We start from the raw sequence: 9,541 nt of genomic DNA, 5'->3' as shown, positions 1-9,541 counted from the left end.
TGGGGGGTGGGGAGAAGAAAAGACGGGGGGGAGAAGAAAAGACGGGGGGGGGGAGAAGAAAAGACGGGGGGGAGAAGAAAAGACGGGGGGGAGGAGAAAAGACGGGGGGGGAGGAGAAAAGACGGGGGGGGGGAGGAGAAAAGACGGGGGGGGGAGAAGAAAAGACGGGGGGGGGGGAGAAGAAAAGACGGGGGGGGAGGAGAAAAGACGGGGGGGAGGAGAAAAGACGGGGGGGAGGAGAAAAGACGGGGGGGAGGAGAAAAGACGGGGGGGGAGGAGAAAAGACGGGGGGGGAGGAGAAAAGACGGGGGGGGAGGAGAAAAGACGGGGGGGGGGAGAAGAAAAGACGGGGGGGAGGAGAAAAGACGGGGGGGAGGAGAAAAGACGGGGGGGGAGGAGAAAAGACGGGGGGGGGAGAAGAAAAGACGGGGGGGGAGGAGAAAAGACGGGGGGGGAGAAGAAAAGACGGGGGGGAGGAGAAAAGACGGGGGGGGAGGAGAAAAGACGGGGGGGAGGAGAAAAGACGGGGGGGAGGAGAAAAGACGGGGGGGAGGAGAAAAGACGGGGGGGAGGAGAAAAGACGGGGGGGAGGAGAAAAGACGGGGGGGGGGAGAAGAAAAGACGGGGGGGGAGGAGAAAAGACGGGGGGGGAGAGAAAAGACGGGGGGGAGGAGAAAAGACGGGGGGGGGGAGAAGAAAAGACGGGGGGGGGAGAAGAAAAGACGGGGGGGAGGAGAAAAGACGGGGGGGGAGAAGAAAAGACGGGGGGAGGAGAAAAGACGGGGGGGGAGGAGAAAAGACGGGGGGGAGGAGAAAAGACGGGGGGGGGGAGAAGAAAAGACGGGGGGGAGGAGAAAAGACGGGGGGGAGGAGAAAAGACGGGGGGGGAGGAGAAAAGACGGGGGGGGGGGGGAGAAGAAAAGACGGGGGGGGGAGAAGAAAAGACGGGGGGGGGGAGGAGAAAAGACGGGGGGGAGGAGAAAAGACGGGGGGGGGAGAAGAAAAGACGGGGGGGAGGAGAAAAGACGGGGGGGGGGGGGGGGGGGGTGGGGGGGGGGGGGGAGGGGGGGGGGGGGGAGGGGGGGGGGAGGGGGGGGGGGGAGGGGGGGGGGGGGGGGGGGGGGGGGGGGGGGGGGGGGGGGAGAGGGGGGGGGGGGGGGGGGGGGGGGGGGGGGGGGGGGGGGGGGGGAGGGGGGGGGGGGGGGGGGGGGGGGAGGGGGGGGGGGGGGAGGGGGGGGGGGAGAAGAAAAGACGGGGGGGGGAGAAGAAAAGACGGGGGGGGGGAGAAGAAAAGACGGGGGGGGAGAAGAAAAGACGGGGGGGGAGGAGAAAAGACGGGGGGGGGAGGAGAAAAGACGGGGGGGAGGAGAAAAGACGGGGGGGAGGAGAAAAGACGGGGGGAGGAGAAAAGACGGGGGGGGGAGAAGAAAAGACGGGGGGGGGAGGAGAAAAGACGGGGGGAGGAGAAAAGACGGGGGGGAGGAGAAAAGACGGGGGGGAGGAGAAAAGACGGGGGGGAGGAGAAAAGACGGGGGGGAGGAGAAAAGACGGGGGGGGGAGAAGAAAAGACGGGGGGGGAGGAGAAAAGACGGGGGGGGAGAAGAAAAGACGGGGGGGGGAGGAGAAAAGACGGGGGGGAGGAGAAAAGACGGGGGGGAGGAGAAAAGACGGGGGGGGAGGAGAAAAGACGGGGGGGAGGAGAAAAGACGGGGGGGAGGAGAAAAGACGGGGGGGAGGAGAAAAGACGGGGGGGAGGAGAAAAGACGGGGGGGGGGGGAGAAGAAAAGACGGGGTGGAGGAGAAAAGACGGGGTGGAGGAGAAAAGACGGGGTGGAGGAGAAAAGACGGGGGGGAGGAGAAAAGACGGGGGGGAGGAGAAAAGACGGGGGGGAGGAGAAAAGACGGGGGGGAGGAGAAAAGACGGGGGGGAGGAGAAAAGACGGGGGGGAGGAGAAAAGACGGGGGGGAGGAGAAAAGACGGGGGGAGGAGAAAAGACGGGGGGGAGGAGAAAAGACGGGGGGGGGGGAGAAAAGACGGGGGGGGGGGAGAAAAGACGGGGGAGAGAAAAAGAGGAGGGGAGAGAGAAAGAGGGGAGGAGAGAGAAAGGGGAGGAGAGAGAAAGAGGGGGGAAGAGAGAGGGGGGAAGAGAGAGAGGGGGGAAGAGAGAGAGGGGGGAAGAGAGAGGGGGGAAGAGAGAGAGGGGGGAAGAGAGAGGGGGGAAGAGAGAGAGGGGGAAGAGAGAGAGGGGGGAAGAGAGAGAGGGGGGAAGAGGGAGAGAGAGGGGGGAAGAGGGAGAGAGAGGGGGGAAGAGGGAGAGAGAGGGGGGAAGAGGGAGAAAGAGGGGGGAAGAGGGAGAAAGAGGGGGGAAGAGGGAGAGGAGAGAGGAGAGAAGGGGGGAGGAGATGATACAGCACATAATGAACACGCACTCATTCCGCCTACCCCAATCCCTGTTTCCTTTTCGGAAGCGGGAAGGCGTTCAGGTGTTTGCAGGCCTTCCTTCTTGCTGTAGAGACCCGCCTGAAGCTCCTCAGGCTCGGGTGGAGAGCCACATGCAGCAGCATGTCCACCCAGGTCATTTGTCCACGCTCTAGGTCTTTTGTGGTGGTTCTTTTAGAACTTCTTTGCTGGAAGCCAGTGGCTCACACCTGCAGTCCTAGCTACTCAGGAGGCTGACACCTAAGATCACAGTTTGAAGCCAGCCAGGGCAGGAAAGTATGCGACTCATCAATAACCACCAAAAAAGAAAAGCCACAAGTAGTGCTGTGACTCAAGTGTTAGAGTGCTAGCCTTGAGCAAAAGAAGCTCAGGGACAATGCCCTGGTCCTGAGTTCAAGCTCTAGGACTAGCACACAAAAAAATGCCAGAAGTGGAGTTGCAACTCAAGTAGCAAGTGCCAGCCTTGAGTATAAAAGCTCAGGAATAGCTCCTAAGCCCTGAGCTTAAGTCCCAGGACCAGGACCACCCACCACCGTGACACACAGACACATGTACACATGATATCAGGTGAGAGCGATTACAACTTTCCTGCATTTGTACATTGTACAGTTGGGCATAGAGAAAAAATATCAAAAAATTATTGTACCAGGTTAAGAAGATGTTGTGGAAGTAGAGAGAAAATGCCACTTGGTGTTCAGGAGAGAAGGGGATTTCCAGCTTTGGGATCAGTGGTGGTGGGAGGGTGCCAAGGAGTGGGGAAGGCAGAGATGACTCTAGATGAGGTCTTCTCAGAATGCAGACAGGCATTAGAACTGGATGGCAGTGGACAAGGCAGTTTAAAGTTGGGCACTATGGGAAGTAGCATACAGTACAAGCAACAGCACACAGGATGGGCAGAAAAACTGTGGGAGGTGAGGAGAGAGCACCAGTTTGTGAAGTTGCTTCAGTCCCTGAAGAAGTCTCACTTGGTAAATCAGAATAGAGAATGAAGGTAGGTATGTGTGTGTATGCGCGCATGAGTATATGTGCACGCACACGTGTGTGCACATGCGTTTGCGTGTGCGTGTATGTGTTGCCTTTGATGGCACAATTTTTTTTTCCCATTCCTGGGCTTGAGCTCGGGGCCTGAGCACTCTCCCTGGATTTTCTCAAGGATAGGACTCTACCACTTGAGCCACAGCACCACTTCTGGCTTTATTCTATGTATGTGGTACCAAGGAATCGAACCTGGGTCTTAGTGCATGCTAGACAAGCACTCTACCACTAAGCCAAACTCTCAGCCATGATGGCACAATTTATAAACTGAGAAGCATATGGTTGTATAGAGAGGCTCAGCCAGCTTACCTGCAGTCAAGGGCCTGCAGCCATGGGCAGCCCACATGGGGAGGGGATAAGGTCTGCCACCTTTCTCCAGACCCTCTATCCACATGACTACCTTTCAAAATAAACATTAGCCAGGCACCAAAGGCTCTGTCTGGAATCCTAGCTACTTAAAAGGTGAGATATGGAGGATAACAGTTCAAGGCCAGTCAGAGCAGACAAATTGGCTAAACTCTGTCCTCAAAATAACCAGCAAAACACAAGGCTGAACAAGAGGTGAGGGGTAAATGAGAGGGGTAGCAATGTTTGTTAAGTAATGTACCTTCTTTGTTAAGTAATGCACCTTCTATCTGGCGAATATAATGTAACCCTTCTATTAATTACAATAAAAGTGTTTTTTTTGTTTTTTGTTTGTTTGCCAGTCCTGGGCTTGAGCTCAGGGTCTAAGCACTATCCTTGGACTTTCCCAAGGCTAGAGCTCTACCACTTGAGCCTCAGTACCACTTCCAGCTTTTTTCTATGTATGTGGTACCGAGGAATGGAGCCCAGGTCTTCAGGTCTTTGTGTATGCTAGGCAAGCACTCTACCACTAGGCCAAACTCCCGGCCCCAATATAAAAGTTATTTTAAAAAAAAAAACCACAGGGCTAAAGATGTGGCTCTAGTAGTACAGGTGAATTCAAATCACAGAACTTCTAATAACCATCAAACTAGCTGCTGATGGCTCATGCCTGTAATCCTAGCTACTGGGAAAGCAGAGATTGAGAGGATCATAATTTAAGACTCCCCATGCAAGTTCACAAGACCCCATATCAACAGAAAATGCTAAGGCATGGTAATATGAGTCTATCATTCCAGCTCTGGTGGAAATCAAGCATATAAGGATTGCTGATAAAGAGGACTATAGTCTAGGCTGGCCTAGGAAAAACAGCATCTCCAAAATAACCAGGGTATACAGGGTTGGAGGCATGGCTGAAGTGGTAGAGAGCCCACCGAGGCAACATGAAGCACTGAATCCAAACTTCAGCTCTACTAAAGGTGAAGTGGAGGGGAGATCTTTTCTCTCATAGTTGCCTGAATAGGGCATGCCTGACCTTAATTTTTTTCTTGCCAGTCCTAGGGCTTGAACTCAGGGTCTGGACACTATCCTTAGATACTTTCTGCTCGACGAGTGCTCTGCCACTTGAGCCACAGCGTCACTTCCAGCTTTTTCTGTGTATGTGGTACCCAGGAATCGAACCTAAAGCTTTGTGCATGCTAGGCAAGCACTCTACCCCTAAGCTATGCTCCCGGCCCCCTGACCTTAATCCTTTTAACCAGAGCACAGAGTCAGTATTTCTCCACATAAGCCCTGGACTGCTTAGAGGTGATTTCAGGAACCACTGATCACAGCCATTAAACACACATCAGATCCAATCCAACCTAACAGTCCCCAATGTCTCTCTCAATCTCTCCTGATGGTCACCCAGTTTAGCTTTCCCCTTGCCTCCATTTCTAGCATCATGGCCCAAATTTCAGAAGCAGAACCGAAGATGTGCCCGGGCAGTGGAGTGTGCTCATAGCATATGCAAGCACAAACGATTAACAGATGCATGAAGAAAGATTCAACCTCCTTAGCTGTTAAGGACAGCTGATCAAAATGACACTGAAATTCCATATCCTTAGTCAGAATGGCAGTCATCAAGAAAACAACAAACAGTGGCAAGAATGTGGGAAAAAGAGCCCACACTATTGATGGAATGTAAACTAGTACAACCGTTATGGAGATCAGTATGAAGGTTCCTGAAAAAAATGAAAATAGATAGACCTATGTCACCCAGACCTACATCGCCCATACTACTTTTAGCGTATCTCTGAAGGAGAGCAAATCAATATACAAGAAAGACACCCCCACATCTATGTTTATTATGGTGCTATTCATATTTACCAACCTCTAAAAAATCAGCCAAGCTGCCCAATGCTAGTGATGGATCAAGAAAATATGGTACATATACACTGCAGAATATAACAGTCATAAAAAATGAAATCAGATCCTCTGAGATCATGATGTAGAGATCATGCTATGTATGATACACCAGCATTCAAATTGTTAAGTATAACGTGTTTCTGCTCACTTAGGGAATCTAGACCTAAAATGAGGAGGAGGAGGAGGAGGAATATGAGAGGTACTATCTGGTAGGAGATCATGGGAGGAGAAAAAGGACACACACACACACACACACGTGCGCGCGTGCATACACAAAAACAGCATAACAAAATCCAGCAAACTGAAAAGGGAGAGAGCAGATAGGAGTGTGGTGGTGATATGAACTTGTTCAAGGTACACTGTACTATGGAATTATCACATTGAAATTTCTACTGCTGGGCACTGGTGGTTTATGCCTGTAACCCTAGCTACTCAGGAGGCTGACATTTGAAGATCACAGTTTGAAGCCAGACCACAAAGGAAAAGTCCATGAGAGTCTTATCTCTAATAAACTACTCAAAAGCTGAAAGTGGCCCCCATGGCTCAGGTGGTAGAGCACTAGTCTTGAGAAGAAGAATTGCAAGGACAGCACTGAGACCCTGAGTTCAAGCCGCAGGATCGGTACAAAAAAATAATTAAAAGGGGTTGGGGCTTAAACAGTAGTATGCTTATATAGCATGTGAGAAGCACTGGTCTCAATTCCCAATAAAGAAGAAAAAATAAGTACTAAAGATAAAAGTCCTATGATACTCTCAATAGATACAGAAAAAGGTTGACAATTCAACATCCTCTCATGATAAAGCCTTGAAAAACAACTAGTAATAGATGGATTATACCACAACATAATTAAGGCTACATACAACCAAGAGTCAATATAAATGGAGAAAAACTGAAAGCATTTTCTTTTTTGTTGTTTTTGCTAGTCCTGGGCTTGGGCCCAGGGCCTGAGCACTGTCCTTGGGTTTTCTCAAGGCTAGAAGCCCTACCACTTGAGCTACAGCACCACTTCTGGCTTTTTTCTATGTATGTGATGCCAAGGAATCGAAGCCAGTCTTGGTGCGTGCTAGTCAAGCACTCTACTACTAGGCCAAACTTCTGGCCCCTGAAAGTATTTTCCTTAATCACAAATGAGGCAAGAGTGTTTACTATCTCTACCCTTATCCAATAAAATGCATAGAAAAATCTGTGAGATTCATCTCCAATTAACCACTAGACAGTTGAAGTGGAAATGAAGCTCAAGTGGTAGGAGATGAGGCTCAAGAGATAGAATGCCAACCTTGAGCAAAAAAAGCTAAAAGCAACAGTACCTAGGCCCTGACATACACAAAAAAAATACGCACAAAGTCAAATAATCCCTAGTTTCAAATATGTCCTAAAGCAACTTGAACATTCCACTAGGAAACTGTTACATGGAATAAAATACTCTCACCTAAATAGCAGTATACAAAATCAACACACAAAAATCAGTAGCCTTTCTGTATGCCAACAATGAGCATACTGAGAAACCAGGAAAACATCTGTAATCTTAGCTACTCAGGAAGTTAGAATTGAGGATCTAGACTTGGAGCCAATCTGGGCAGGGAAATCTGAGAGACTTATTTCCAAATTAATCAGGAAAAAAGGTGGAGCTGTGGCTCAAATAGTAGAATGCTAATCTTGAACAAAAAGCAAAGGTAAAATGCCCAGGCCCTGAGATCAAGTGTTGAGATACATACATACATGTATGCATACATAAACACACACACACAAAATCACCTAGGAACAAACCAAGAAATAAAAGTTCTGTACAGTGAAGACACTGAGGAAAGAAAATGAAGACACTAGATGGTGGAAAGTCATCCCTATGTGCTCACAGGTAAGTGAAATTCATACTGTGAACATGGCTTTATTACTGAACTACAATTCAAAGTAATCCATGTCAAAATTCCAATAACATTCTTCACAGAACTAATGAAAATAATCCTAAAATCAATACTGAAGCACAAAAGACCCTGAATAACCAAAGCAATCCTTAGGTGATAATTCTAGCATGCTCATTTGGCTAACATTCAATGTCAATTTACACAGAGCCATAATAAAACAGCACAGTACGGGCACAAAGCCAGACATGTGAACAATGGAACAGAGCAAAGCCCACAAAGCTACACCATCTGATTCTCAACAAAGATGCCAAAAACATACCCTGGAGAATGACAGCCTCTTTAACAAGTAGTTCTGGGGAAAGTGGCTATTCATATGTATATGAAGACTAGATTTCACCTTGCACCCTGTACAAAAATCAACTCAAAATGAATCAAAGACCCTAATATAAGTCTTTTGGTTGGTCATGGGACTTGAACTCTAGGCCTGGGCGCTGTCCCTGAGCTCTTCAGCTCAAGGCTAGTACTTTACCACTTGAACCTTAGCACCACTTCTGATTTTCTGGTGGTTAATTGGAGTCATGGACTTTAGTGCCTGGGCTGGCTTTGAATGGAGATCCTCAGATCCCAGCCTCCTAAGTAGCTAGGATTACAGGCGTGAGCCACCGCACCTGGCTCTAATATAAGTCTTAAAGCTTTGAAAATAATAGAGGAAAACATATGCTGAGGCAAAACTTTCTGAATAAAATTCCAAACGCAACAGAAGAATTCAGATATAAATTATCTCAAATTGAGAGTTCTTTTCAGCAAGGAACAAATTACCAACTTAAATTCAAGTATGTTCAGTCTCCATGTATATAAACATAATAAACCCATCAAAAACTGAAAGCTGGGGAGCCGGGAGTTTGGCCTAGTGATAGAGTGCTTGCCTAGCATCCACGAAAGCCTGGGTTTGATTCCTTGGTATCACATACCTAGAAAAAAGCCAGAAGTGGTGCTGAGGCTCAAGTGGTAGAGCTCTAACCTTGAGAAAGTCCAAGGACAGGCCCTGAGCTCAAGCCCCAGAACAGGCAAAAAAACAAACAACAAAAACTGCAAGCTGGGTGTGGTGCCTCATGCCTGTAATCCTAGCTACTCAGGAGGCCAAGCTCTGAGGATCTCGGTTCAAAGTCAGCCCAGGCACTAAAATCTGTGAGACTTTTATCTCCAATTAACCACCAGAAAACCAGAAGTGGTGCTGTGGCTCAAGGAGTCAGGTGGTAGGCTTGAGCTGAAGAGCTCAGGGCCAACACCCAGGCTCAGAGTTCAAGTCCCACGACTGACAAAACAAACAAAAACTGTTTGGAAAGGAGGAGGGAGAGGAGGGTTGGGAATAGATTACCACAATGAATTCCTCTCACACTATTAATGCACACATTTAAGTGTCACAGTCAAGAGGCACTCTACATACAGAAAAGGAGAAATGTGTGCCAACTATTCATTCCACAGGAGATTAGTATGAAGGATCTATAAAGAATTCAAAAATCAAGGCCAGAGTTTGGCCTAGTGGTAGAGTGCTTGCCTAGCATTCATGAAGACCAGGGTTAGATTCCTTGGTACCACATACATAGAAAAAAGCCGGAAATGGTGCTGAGGTTCAAGTAGTAGAGCTCTAGCCTTGAGAATGTCCAAGACCTGAGCTTGAGCCCAGGACTGGCAAAAAATAATTCAAAAATTTTAACACCAATAAAAAAGATCAATAAATTTGCAAACAAACTATACAGATGATTCTCAGAAGTACAAATAGCCAGTAAACACAGTGTTCATCATCCTTAGTCATAAAAGGAAATGCAAATTAAAATGACCTTAAGATTTCAACTCAGTTGCTGGATGACCCTATACAATGAGCAAATAAGCTACAAAACTCAAAATGCACTGGTACCTCACACCTGTAATCCTAGCTATCCAAGAGGTTGAG

The sequence above is a fragment of the Megascapheus bottae genome, chromosome 15 (genome assembly GCF_031878675.1).
Source record: "Megascapheus bottae isolate mThoBot1 chromosome 15, mThoBot2.hap1, whole genome shotgun sequence".
NCBI classification, from domain to species: Eukaryota; Metazoa; Chordata; class Mammalia; order Rodentia; family Geomyidae; genus Megascapheus; species Megascapheus bottae.
This window is presented reverse-complemented; position numbering follows the sequence as displayed.